The 12,838-nt window shown below is 48.8% G+C and overlaps 1 protein-coding gene across 11 annotated transcripts in view; it reads left to right on the forward strand.

Moving 5' to 3' along the window:
• Window positions 1–12,838, forward strand: part of PIK3CD (phosphatidylinositol-4,5-bisphosphate 3-kinase catalytic subunit delta) — a 51,874-nt gene that overhangs the window by 17,448 nt on the left and 21,588 nt on the right. For 6 of the 11 annotated variants that reach the window (XM_025427222.3, XM_025427228.3, XM_049109551.1 and 3 more), the window contains exon 2: window positions 7,182–7,300. The exons of 1 other annotated variant lie outside the window; for it this stretch is intronic. The gene's annotated coding sequence lies outside the window, so the exon portion shown is untranslated. Of the gene's footprint in view, window positions 1–5,255; window positions 5,410–7,181; window positions 7,301–12,838 lie in introns of those variants that run through there. 4 more of the 11 variants (XM_035715796.2, XM_049109553.1, XM_035715799.2 and 1 more) reach the window with 3 other exon arrangements.

A 12,838-nucleotide genomic window follows, 5' to 3' on the forward strand; every position in this document is an offset into this window, starting at 1 on the left:
GGGGCTCTATCCCAGGGCCCTGAGATTATGACCTGAGCTGAAGGCAGCCACTCAACTGACTGAGTCACCAGGCGCCCCTGCGGCGTGTGATTATGTACATTGCACTTGGTGCCACCAGATTTATCCACTTCACGTAGGATAATTTTTTACAATTTTCCAGGTATTTGTGAATTCTGTTTGCATTCTTATCAAATTGATGAGCCAGCTTTTGGATTTCCTTTCATGTTGTCCAGAAGGATATTGAGTAGATGAGTCCCCAGGAGCCATCCCAGTGGGTCTGACACTCCCCACCATGGCACTGGGTCGCACCATCTCACAGAAGTCACTGGAGACACCTTTCCCGATGGCCCTTGAGACTGTCTTGAGGGGTAGATCAGGTCTTGTTAAAATGAGCATGTATCATGCATTAAAAAACTGAGCCTCAAACCCTAAAGTAGTAGGGATATTTGTTGTGAGAAGCAGTTTTAGGCTCAAATACACTTAGAAGCTTCCCACAGAGCGGCTAGCAGATCAGTTTCGCGAGTCCCCAGGGTATCTTCCGTGAGCCTTGATGTGTGACTCACACAATGAACGCCCTGTTGGTCCCTTTACCCCCTTACTCCGATTTCTCCCAGGACGGATTCGCAATTGATCTTTTCCACAAACAAGGGATAGCTTTTCTTCTATAAAAGCTATAAAGAAGTCTAAGACGTGGTGTCCTCCCATGAGGATCACATTCTGGAATTGGACAGACCTAAGACTGCAGGAAACGGTTGCAGAATGCAGTGTGTCGCCGGATGCTCCGCTGCGAGGTCCTGGCTGGAAGCCCCCTTCCAGATGCTGTCCCATTGCCATTTGCCTCGCTGGCCGAGCTGGGCACGGGGTGCCGGCACCCGCTTTCACAGATGAGGAAACCGCTCTGGAGTGGTTAGGCAACTCCTCCAAATCCAGCTCTAACCCCAGGGCTCCTGCTCCTACCTTCTGCGAGAGAGTCCCTGCAAGCAGGAGTGCTTTTGGTATACACTTGGGAGAGTGAGCATTGCGAACAAGAGCATCTTTTTTTTTTTTTTTTTTTTCCTCTGCTGCTCCCCTGTCCACCCCAGGTCACAAACTCAGAAAGTCTCAATTAAGGCAGACTTTTTGTCTAAGCTTGGAGACTTGGCTAAAGGAAAAAAGAAAAAAAGCTCCAAATTCTAATTAACTTTGCTTTTTAACTACAGATGAGCCACTTTTTGAATTAACTGGGGGGTGAGAGTCTCAGAGATTAATGGAAATATGTGAAGATGGCAGGGAACAGGGGCCAGACACTCCTATAATTAGGCTCCCTCATCTGTGTGCCTGGAGAGTAAAAAGATCAAGGGAAGAAAGCCATGGGGGGATTATATGAATAACTGGGGAAGCTATCTCTCCCCTTTGAGGAGGATTATTTTCCAGAGTCCTCCTGTTTTCCCTAAAAGAATTAAAAACATTTAGCTGGGTTTTTTTTCTTGTTAGTTGCATCTTATTTTTACTGACTGGAGCATTCCTGTTCTCGACTCTACTCTGCATCTTCTCTGATCACACTTAAAAATGCTGTAGGGCAGGAGAATAAATTCCCCTCTATCCTTCTAGATTCTTGGCTCAGAACCCTCCACCCCATGATAAAAAGACAGATTATTGTGAGAAAAACAAACTTAATCACTAAAGTATGGGAGCCCCACAAAAATGTGAGATTCAAAGAAGTCACTAGAGCAGGAAACTTTATATTTTTTATTTTATTTTTAAAAAGACTTTATTTATTCATGAGAGACACACAGAGAGAGGCAGAGACACAGGCAGAGGGAGAAGCAGGCTCCTCAGGGGACTCGATCCCAGGACCCCAGGATCACACCCTGAGCTGAAAGCAGATACTCAACCACTGAGCTACCCAGGCGTCCGACCTTTATACTTTTTAGACAAAGATACAATAAATTCATGAAAGATTGACAAGACAAAGGGGTTCAGGCTTTGGGCAGTAAAATGGTGAATGGCATTCACCAGTAAAACGGTATTTATATGGTCTTCTTGGCCCTAAATCTCCGGTCTCTGGTGAGAAGCCCGCCTTCTACCCTCCCAACCCCCCCCCACCTCGCCCCCTACAGGGAGGGGTACTTTTCACAAGCAAGATTTATCCCCTGTTTTCAGGAGGACAAAGGAGGTTCAGGGTGTCTTTCTTGCACTGCTGTTTCTCAAATACCTTTAATTCAAGATATTCAGTATCCCAAAGTGGCATGGATGGAGGTGATAAACCCCTACAGCGCAGAGTGCCAAATGTGAAAGGCTGGTGTTTGGGATTTTGGTGGGCAGCTGGGAGAAGTTGACATTTGCTCACAGTGAGGTTACCTGGAAGTGTCATGAGAGAAGGGGGGGTGGTGACTAAGATAAGCTTCCCTCTTCTGGAGCTTGGTGATTGAAGCAAGGGTTCTCAGGCATGGGAGCAGAGGCTCCTCTGGTTTCCTGCCTCATGCTTGGGAACTTATAAAGAGGATCCAGTCTTTTAGCTGTAGCAAGTAGTAGGGCGGGAATCTAATTTCTCTATTTACTCTGATTTCCTAAGAGTGGTGAAACTTATTTAGTCACTAAACAAATTTATTTATGCCCTCATCTGTATTTCAGAAAGGATTTAACATTCCTGAGCCCTGAATGAGGCAGGAATCGGACACTTTGGTATTCCTTTCCTCTCTGCCACCAATTGATCGTCGAGCATAGCACTCCACCTCTTTATGTTTCCCATCAGTGAGAGCAAATGCTTTTTGAGCAATTACTGTACACACCCGACACTGTTCTAGAGGCTTTCCACTCACCTGTATTAATTCACTTAATTCTCTCCCAAACAAATTATTACATTATGCGTCTTTCTGGATTTGTTAGTGTGGTTCCAGTACATGGTTGTAATACAGGCAGGATGACTTTTTGTGGCTTCTGCCATTTTGAAGAATGCTGGCTTTTCCTCTGGGCTCCAGAGAAGATGGTACCTGACGCCCCCAGTTTGGACCCCAAGCCATGTCATTGGGTTCCCCTGCTGATAAGGACCTTGTCTTTGCACTTGACTTTCATGCTGGAAAGGAAGGCAAGTCTGTAGGACTGGGCCCCTAAGGAGAAGGGCGCCCACTGTGTGCATGGGGGAGTGGAACCCAGGAGCCTGTCTGCCCACGGAGAATCTCTCCCCGATGGGGAGATGGTGATGGGATCGGCAGTGTAGAGTCGTTATTCTTCCCCAGTTGGGGGTTGTTGGGGATACTGACCCCCAGCCAGGATGGCTGTCAAAACTCCCAGCTCAGTCCGCCTATCCAAGGTCGGGCCGTGACTCCTGGCAGCTTATTTCTCATCCTCATACTACACCTCCACCCCACCCCACACCACCCCCGCACCCCCACACTCCTTGCCTGTGGGTCAAGGACAGTCCAGCTGGAGGCCAGTCCTCCACCACCCAGACCTCCTTCAGACTGTCTTCTGCCTCACGGTTCCCCTTCCCAGACTGGGGGGAGGAGTGAAGGGCAAAGTAGAAGAAGCCAGCGGGTGCAGCCCTGGTGGGGAACGGGTGGCATGCTGGGCAGTCTGCATCCAGTGGCCCAGGATCCTCCAGCGCAGGCCCATGTCACCTGCCAAGTGGACAGCCACGCTGCACCGAGTAGGTGGCAGAGCGAGGCTTAGTGTGTGAATGTGCGTGATGGGTGTGTGTTTGATCTCAGTGTCTGTCAGCGTGTGTCAGCTTATGTAATTGTGTGTGTGGGGGTGTGTCTTGGTGAAAGTGCATCCGTGTGTGCCATTGATCTGTGTCTGAGTGCATGTGAGGGAGTGTGTGACTTGACGTGTGTCAGCTTACGTAATTGTGCCTGAGTGTGTGTGTGTCTGAATGTGTATGGGGGTGTTTGCTTTGTGTGAATGTCTGTGACATACGGGGCTGGGATGGGGAGGGGTGCCCCCTCCTGCCCTGAGATGCCACGGATGCTGACCACAGCCCTGACAGGGTCGCCAGGTGCTGGGGGCGGAGACACCAGGGTCACCGAGGGTGGCGGGACCCCCCACAACGCAGCGGCGGGGTCCTGTCATCCCAGGCTTCTTCAAGAGTCCAGGAGCTTAAAGCTGTTTGTGTCCTTTTCCTCCTCGCCTGCACCGGGCAACGCTGGGGCGGAATGGACGGGCCCTGCGGGCGGCACCTCACCTGGACCCTCGATGCAGGCCGAGACGACCACCAGAGTGGTCCTCAAACCACTTTCCTCATCCCTACGCCCGCCGCACCCGCTGGGACACCCGGGGAGGGGGTGGATTCTGAACCCACACTCCCTCCTTCCCTTGCGTTCCACGGTGGCAAAGCTTTAGGTCTAGGGCTCTGGACCCCGAGGAACATTCTGAGGGCCACCGCACGGGACTCGGCAGGGCAAGAAGCCTAGCAGTTCTGCACCAAACCACGGCGGTTCCGAGGCTAGCTCTGCGCCCGGCCCTGTGTGCTTTCGAGGGGTCAGCTGCTTGCCCTCGGAGCTTCAGGGTTCACACTGACACCCCGAGGGCAAACAGCACGCACCTCGCAGGCGGATGCCTGGGTTGCCTGGAGCGCTGTGTGCAGTGCGGGGCAGAGGGTCACTGCGTTATTGCACCAGCGCCCGCCAGCGCGCCGGGAGTTCGTTGTAATGAATGGAGGGACTAGCGAAGGTCCCCGGCAAACCCATTTACCTTCTGAATCCGACCCGTGCGGGGAACCCCGACGGAAAGGAAGGCCCAGCGGCTGGGGAACGGCCCGCACACTGGATGGGAGCGCAGAGCCCGGATGGCCAGTTCCGAGGGTGACCCCGGCTCCGGACCAGTGTCGGGGGTCCAGTGCCCTGGCGGTTCTGGAGACTCCCCGGGAACCCGGGAGGGGAGAGCGGTTTGGGGGACCCCCAGCCCTCGCTCCCTTTGCAAACACTACTTTGTATTCTCCAGTCACGAGGCGGGAGGGGGCCCAGGGCCAGCGTGCGCACGCTGCCGGGGTCCCGCGGCGGCTGGGGGGCTCCCGGCCCCGGGCGCACGCTCCACCTGCCCGGGGCTGAGCAGCGGGGGTCGGGAAGCCTTTGCAGCTGCGGCCGCCGCGCAGCCCGCGGTCCTCGGCGCTCAGACACTCCGCCTGGCTGGGGCCGCGGGAATTTGCCGACGGTGCCCGCGGCGCGGCGGGCCCTGGCCCCGCCCCCGCTCGGCGGCCCGCCCCGGCCCCGCCCCCGGCCCCGCCCGCGCCGGCCCGCTGTCCGGGCCCCGCCCCGGGCCGCGCCCCTCCGCCGCTGCCCGGCTCGCCGGCTCCGCGCCGCGGGCCTGCCCTCAGGCCCCCGCGGGCTCGGCGCCGCCGCCGGGAGGCTCGCGTAGCTCCGGGACCCGCCCGCCGCGTCCCCTGGGCAACCGTCTCCAGGGAGCTCGGGCCCCGCCCCCGGCACCGACCCGGTACGGAGCCCACCTGTGCGGGCGTCTGCGGGGTCCCAGTGCCCCCCTGCGCACGCCCCGCCCCGCCCGGCGCAGGGCTTTGTCCGCCCGGGGCGGTCGGGGTCCAGGGACGTGGGGGCTGGGGGAGGCGCGCGCGTGTCGGGGCGGACCGGACCCGGCTGGGGAGGCCGAGTCAGGGGGTCGCGCTCGCGTCGTGATGCTCGGGTGTGGGCTGGTTCGTGCTCTCCTGCTCTCCTGCTCTCCATGCATCCCTTTTGTGCCTCCGGGGGGGCGGGGATCCAGGGTGTCCCGCTGCCGCCCTTGATGGGATGAGCAGGGCCCTCAGCCGGGCTCTGGACGTGGACGCGCCTGTTCAGAGCAAGCTGTTTACTTGTCAGGGACCCAGCAGTTGCCGTGCGCATCCTCCCCTCCCCCTGTCCCCGATTCGGGACGGAGCATCCTGCGCTGTGCCCATTCCTGGCATTGCTTCCCAAGCTTTGCCCTTGAACCCAGGGGCTAGAGGGCGGCCGACCCAGATCCTGAGGTCCTGGGCAGCGTGAGGGCCGGAGCAGAAGACGCATCTTCCTCCGGGAAGAGCCTCCTCCTTGGCCGCCCTCTGGTGAATTCTGCTCCAGCTCCCTGTTTCCTGACCTGAATTCCTGAGGACGAATTCCTTCTTGCCTTCCCTAACTCTTCCTTCCCTCGGCTCCATCTCCATCGTGCATTCTGCTTTGTCTTTCCTCCTTTTGCAAGTGCTTTCTCTATAACCATGCCTTATTTCCCTGTGACTGAATTGCTGGGGTTTGTCCTCTTAACTCCTTGGTCAGCGATGGAAGTTATTTCTTCATTAGCCCCTGGCGCTGACCTCTGACTTCTCTTAGGAAGTCCTGGCTATCCTCCCCTGGATGCCCAATGAAGAGACCATCCAGGGTCCTGTTCCTGGGCTCCTGCAGCAGGCTCCATGGGGTGTCCTTCCAGGGATTAGGCTCTCAGCAGTGAGAATTCTAGCTTGGTTCTGGAAGTGGATCCTTGGAATGGACACCTTTTCCAATGGCTTCCCAGCATGGGCTTTTTGCTGTGGAGAAGCAAATGATTTAAGTTTCCTGTTCCTCAAGCCCCCCTAGCCTTGCCCAGTGGGTTCCAGGCAGGAGTCTCCCTGCTGTGGAGGTAGCTGTGGCCTTAGCTCTGGGTTGGAGAAATTGGCAAGTCCTGCTCTTAGAATCCAGCCGGCTGGGCTTCCGGAGCTCAGGTGTCTTCCTGTCTCTGGGGTCAGATTATTTCCAGGAGTGGCTGACAGCGGGGGAGAGAAACACCACCAATGCAGTGAGTGGACAGGCCTCTCCCCACACACCCATCCTTTTCATCTCCAGCAAGCAGGGATGAGTCTCCCTGTATGATACAATTTAGTACTTGAGTAGGGACCTCAAGTGCAGGAATCTGCTTTTTCCATCCATTGAATGGAACTTGAACCCAGGCTTGACACACAAAACCAATGAATAACTCTAAAAATGATGTAAGTCATCTTATGATCTTGCTTCAGGTCCTGGAAATGCTCCGATGGTTTGCTTCAGTGCCATCAAAGGGGCTGGGGTGGCATTGACACAGGTGGTGGGAAAGGCCCATCAAGCAGAATGTGATTGGTTTGCAAAATGGGAGCCTAGGTGAAACAGTTGCTTTCAAGCTAAAACCCTGTGAGGGAATGCTTAGAAGGTTTGTGAGACTTTCTCTTTTAAAAATGTCATCCGTTCATTAATTCATTCATTCTTTCTTTCTTTCTTTTTTTTTCCCCCCAGACAGATAAGGAGCTCAGAGTCAGGCAGGGGCGGAATGGTGCTCATTGATTCCAAAGCATCTCTGATCTGCCAGACAGAGGGGCCTTTGCTGCTTTTCTTTCTTGGACCATTCCAGAGAGGTAGGTTGGCTGAAGGAGAGAAGTGTGTGGGGAAGAAGAGATGTCATTTTGTAGATAGCTTAAGAATTTGAACAGACTCTGCCTTCCCTGACCAGCCAGCCAAAGGAGAAGCTCTCTCTAGCTTCCGATCTAGAACTAGATCACGCAAAGGAAGAGAATGACCCAGATGTGTGCTATGAGCCAACAAAGGGAAGTGAACCAGACCTCGGCCAGCTGCCCAAGAGAGGGATGCTGCTGTCTGTGAAAGGAAGGGGGGCTCTGCTCCCAGGAGCCCTGGAGCTCATTATTAAGCTATTTGACTTGCTTCAGTCATGGTAGAGTTGGGCTGGCCCATTTGGGGAAAGAAAAATGAAAACATTCTTCCAGAGGAAGTGAATTGAATTCTTGTAACTTGGTATTGGTTCTCAAAGAGTCCTTAGGTAGGGACACTGTTTCCCCAGAGAGTTGGCAGTCACCGTATCAGTAAGACAATGCTCCTTGGAACTTCTAGGACATTTGCTGGGAGATGAATGCAGTCTTTTCATTGTGCAAATGAAGAAACTGAGGCCAGAGACTGACATTGAGCATTGGCTTTGGTGTCTGGGGCTAGCTGGGTATGGTTAGCAGGCTCCCAGATTGGCAGGCCACAGTCCTATTTGCAAGCCCTGTGGGTACATAGGTATGTCTGGCTGCACAGTAAATTCCTCTTTTCCTGGATGCTTGAGCAGCTACTGTCATTTCTGATGGGAAGGAGCACAGGGTTACAGCATGGTGTCATCCCTTGGAAGCTTCCCCCTGGCCCCACTCCAGACTCATTTTCTCTGGATTTTCATCAGTACTATCCAAACTTCTCTGTTAGTGTGGCTTTCTTTAAAAAGATCAAGATATTAAAAGCATAATGTTGACCTATAGAGTCGATAAAAACAGAGTACCCTGTGGGACAAGCAGAGACTGGCTTAGGACTTCCACTCAGTGCTCTATTTCAGTTCTGCCACCCTTTGAAGACCTTGGGACTGCTTCTGTGGAACCCCAGGACCCCCTGGAACATAGTAAAAAGCCATGGATTGTGTAGACCTCTGTTGGGGGATTAGAGTTTCTTCTATACACCTGTTTACACACCTATTTACAATATTTTTTTTCTGAGATTGATTGATTTATTTGAGAGAGAGAGAGAGAGAAAGAAAGAACACAGGGGGAAGGGCAGAGGGAGAGGAAGAGAGAGAATCCCAAGCAGACTCCATGTGAGCACAGAGCCTGATGCAGATCCATTTTACAATCCTGAGATCATGACCTGAGCCAAAACCAAGAGTCAGACACTTAACCAACTGAGCTGCCTGGGCACCCCAACAATATCTTGATTCTTGTTTCAGCAGATGCCTTTTAATAATTTTTAACCATGATGCTTTTTCATTTATTAAAAAATACCTACTTACTGTTGAAAATTTGCAAAATCAATTAGCATAACCTACCTCCCCCCCCACCCCCCAAAGAACCACTGTTTCCTTGATAGGAGTAACTTCCTCCCCCAGATCCCTCAGAAAGCCTTCTATGTGTCTGTCTTTATTTTTTTTCTAAGATTTTATTTATTTATTCATAAGAGACGCACAGAGAGAGCGAGGCAGAGACACAGGCAGAGGGAGAAAGAAGCAGGCTCCATGCAGGAAACCCGATGTGGGACTCCATCCCAAGTCTCCAGGATCACGCCCTGGGCTGCAGGCGGCGCTAAACTGCTGAGCCACCCGGGCTGCCCTGTGTCTGTCTTTAGAAACTTGATTATGATGTATTGTTAAATATTATTATGAACTTCCGTGAAAACCTAGCCAATGGAATGCATAGGTTTATCCTGGATCTGTTTCAAAAGCTCACTAAAATGAGAGTAAAAGAATAAAAAAGGAGTGCATCCTTAAGGAAACAGACAAAGAAATGATTGAGGAGGAGCAGTGAAGCAAACACATTGAAAGGCAGAAAATAGGTTGGTGAAAGAGATGCAAAGCTTAGAATCTTGACTGTCCTGTGCCATGGTGGAGGCAGACTGGTGTATTCAAGGAGCCACCAAAGGCTCAAGAGTGGGAGCTAAAGTGTTTCTGATGATAGAGTGCAGGGTGGACTGGAAGCAGGAAGATTGATCAGAGGTATGTGTTGGAACAACCAACCCCTCTCTCAGCCCACATGATCAGGTGACTCTCTCCTCTAGCCCAGCAGAAGATGCCTGTTTTCCCAGAGGTATTCCTGACCTGGAGCAGCTCAGGCCCAGCCGAGGGTGGAAGGAGGTGGTGTGGGGACCAGCTGAGGGCAAGAGGCACACTACTGAGAACAGAAGGAGTCAGTGAAAATTGGTATACTGAACAGTAAGATCCTTTCCTGGTTGGATCCCAGAACATGGCAGCCTAGTTTATACCCCTCTCTGATTAGGCCCTTGAGAAACTTCTCTCTAAGGAAATGGACCTCATAAGAAAAGGTGACCCTCAAATACTGACAATGAGGGGACTCTCTTGGAAAGCTAGCTTGCTACCTTATCATTTCACAGTGATGTCTGCCAGGCGACTGGACTTTCCTGTGCACAAACAGCTTTTAGTGCCTCTGTCTTAAATTTGAATGGGCAGCTATGGGTCATCCCACATAGAGTGAAGCCTCTAGCATGAAAGACAAAGACCCAAACAAACAGAAAAAAGGGAGTCAGAAGTCATAAACATAGTTGTTTATAAATGGGAATATTCATAAAACAATAAGCTCTTAGATATAAAAGCTGGGGTAGTAGAGGTGCCTGGTTGGCTCAGTTGGTAGAACATGTGACTCATGATCTCAGGGTTGTGAGTTTGAGCCCCATGGTAGGTATAGAGATTACTTAAGAATAAAATCTTAAAAAACAAAACAAAACAAAATAAAACAAAAAACTAATAGTAAAAGCAAACATTTCAATAGAATAGAGCTGGAGATTGAAAAGTAAATTTCTAGAAAGTAGAACAAAAAGATGGAAAATAGAAAATAAAATATAAGAAAACTGGAGAATCAGTTCAAGATGCCCAATATCCACCTCATAGAAACTCAAGACAAAGAGAAAAATGAAGAAAGGGAAATTATCAAACTGTAGTAAAAAAAATTCTAGAACTGAAGAGTCTCTGAGTAGTACTCAACAATGAATAATAAAAGACATACTACATAAAAGTAAAGTATGTACTAAAGGACATCATCATGAACTTTGAAAACTTCAGAGGTAGAAATTTCTACAAGCCAACAAAGAGAAAAGAGACCACATCTAGAAGATCAGATAAAAGAATGGCTCTGGACTTTACAAAAGCAATACCAGAAGCTACAAGACAGTGGAGCAACTCTTTCAAATTTCCAAGGGAAATTAATTCCTGAGCAAGAATTCTGTAATTATCATTCAAGCAAAATAATAGGATAAAGGCACCTTTGTAAATGTGGATTTTCCAAAGCTATGTGTGTGCACATGCATGCATACACACGTACCTTTGTATCACTATTCAAGGAAACTAGTGGAGATTGTGCTGTACTAAAATGAGTGTAAACTAAGAAAGAGGAACGAATGATACAATATGTAATTGTCTTTTGTTTTCATTTGGTTCAGCTTCCAAATGGCTTTCAGTATTTCAGCTGTTATCTTACTTTGAGTTTGGAGAAAAAACAAACAAACACTTACCTCACCATGGGAACGGCAAAGGACTTACTTCCAAGCTTTCCCTGTAGCTAGGACCTGTGACCTAGACTCCACTGATGAGATGCACCCACTGTATTTTGACAGAGGAGATGGACGATGCATGTGCTGTATCTGTGGTTATGGTGGTGGCAACAATGAGGGGCTCCTCAAGATCAGCTTCTTGGCTCAGAAGTGGCAGAGGAACAAACTGGCCATCAGTATTCAGTGGCAATAGAGGCAATTTTGCCATCAGACATGCATTATGGAATCCAGGGTACTAGTTATATTTCTTTTTTTGTTCAACTTGTTTTTCCTGGGTTGATAAGCACCTCATCTTTTTATTTGCTATGTTTGCAATGTACTAATCACTAATTTTTCCTCAAACTCTCCAACAGAACTGTGAAACTCCTCACAAATCAGATAATTTGTCAGCACCTGTACTGCTTAATCAGTGGGAGTTGGCTTCTTTACTTGCAACCAAGAACCTTGAAGGTAGAGAGATTGGTGAGAATTCCCATAATAATGGTGAAGCAAAGTTCCAGCTGTACAGTATAGCTGCACAGCTCATCTAGAGATCAACTAGGCAAATTTGGAGCAATATGGCTGAGGGCCCGAGGAGGAATATCTCCAAGAAAAAAAATGAAGCTCATGGATTATCCTACATATTTACCATTTTTTTTAATTTACCATATTTTTAAAAGTTTTATAGTTCTGTAAGAGAGTTTAGAGAAGAATTATATATTTGTACACAGAAAACAAAAAAAATGTTTGTACATAGAAAATGAAGCAAATTATAAGTGAGGCAGCTATCAACTATAGAAATAACAAAAAATTGAACAAGAGAGGAAATAAAACCATAGTATACTATGTGGTTTGGTTTTGAACAGTATTTATGTAGTCATAATAATGTAAGCACTCAAGTTTGATTAACAAAAAATTATCATAAGAAGATGGAGGAGAGGATATGTGTATCTGTGTGTGTGTGTGTGTGAGCAGGAAAGCACAATGTCATCTTCTAAGATAAGAAGTTAAAGGTTGAAAATCGAGAAATATCCATATAAATCGATTATTTAGAAATATAGAGATAAAAACCCAAAGAAACAACTGTAGTCACGGGTGGTAGGTTTGGATGTGCAGAGCAGGAGGCTGCTGCTTTATTTCCTGCAAACATTTTAGCTTTAATTAATTTTTAAAATCCTGTGCTTGTGTAACTTTCATAGATAACAAAATTTTGAAGTAATTATTTTAACATTCATATCCACCCATATGATAGCTGTTTTCATTTTCTCTATGCTTTCTGAAATGTTTTGTCCACAGACAGATGTTGCCATGGCAAATGGATGTGCATTTTTTTGTTTCATTTAATGTGGGGGATATTTGCAGTGCTGTGCTGTGTACACAGGTGTCATTTTAATGACTGTATTCACTCCTATTAATTATCATACTTTTTCTATTATTTTTGGTTTTCCACTTTCACGAGCAATACCACAAATGAGTATCTTTATACATATAGCTTTTTTTCCCCTCCTTTGAATTGCTTCCTTAGGACAATTCCCCAAATTACCAGACCTGAGATCATGGATCTTTCTCTTGATTTTGATGCATAGTGCCAGGCCCGTGGCCTTCAATGGGCCATGAACTGAACATCATAGGAGATAGCTGGGATAGAATTTTTTTGATAGGATAGTTGGCTCACTTTTCTGATGACAACAGAAGAAATCAGGAGTCTCCCTTTTTATAGAAGGGAATTTCCAGAGACCTTTGCTTTTCATTCTTCCATGTCTATTTGGTTTTCCTCCATTGGCAATTTTTTTTTTCATTCTTAATATTCAAAATAAAAGATATTGCTCTATTAACTAATATGGCTTCAAGGGAGGCACATTTAAAATGGGAGTCAAAAG

The sequence above is a fragment of the Canis lupus genome, chromosome 5 (assembly GCF_003254725.2).
Source record: "Canis lupus dingo isolate Sandy chromosome 5, ASM325472v2, whole genome shotgun sequence".
NCBI classification, from domain to species: Eukaryota; Metazoa; Chordata; class Mammalia; order Carnivora; family Canidae; genus Canis; species Canis lupus.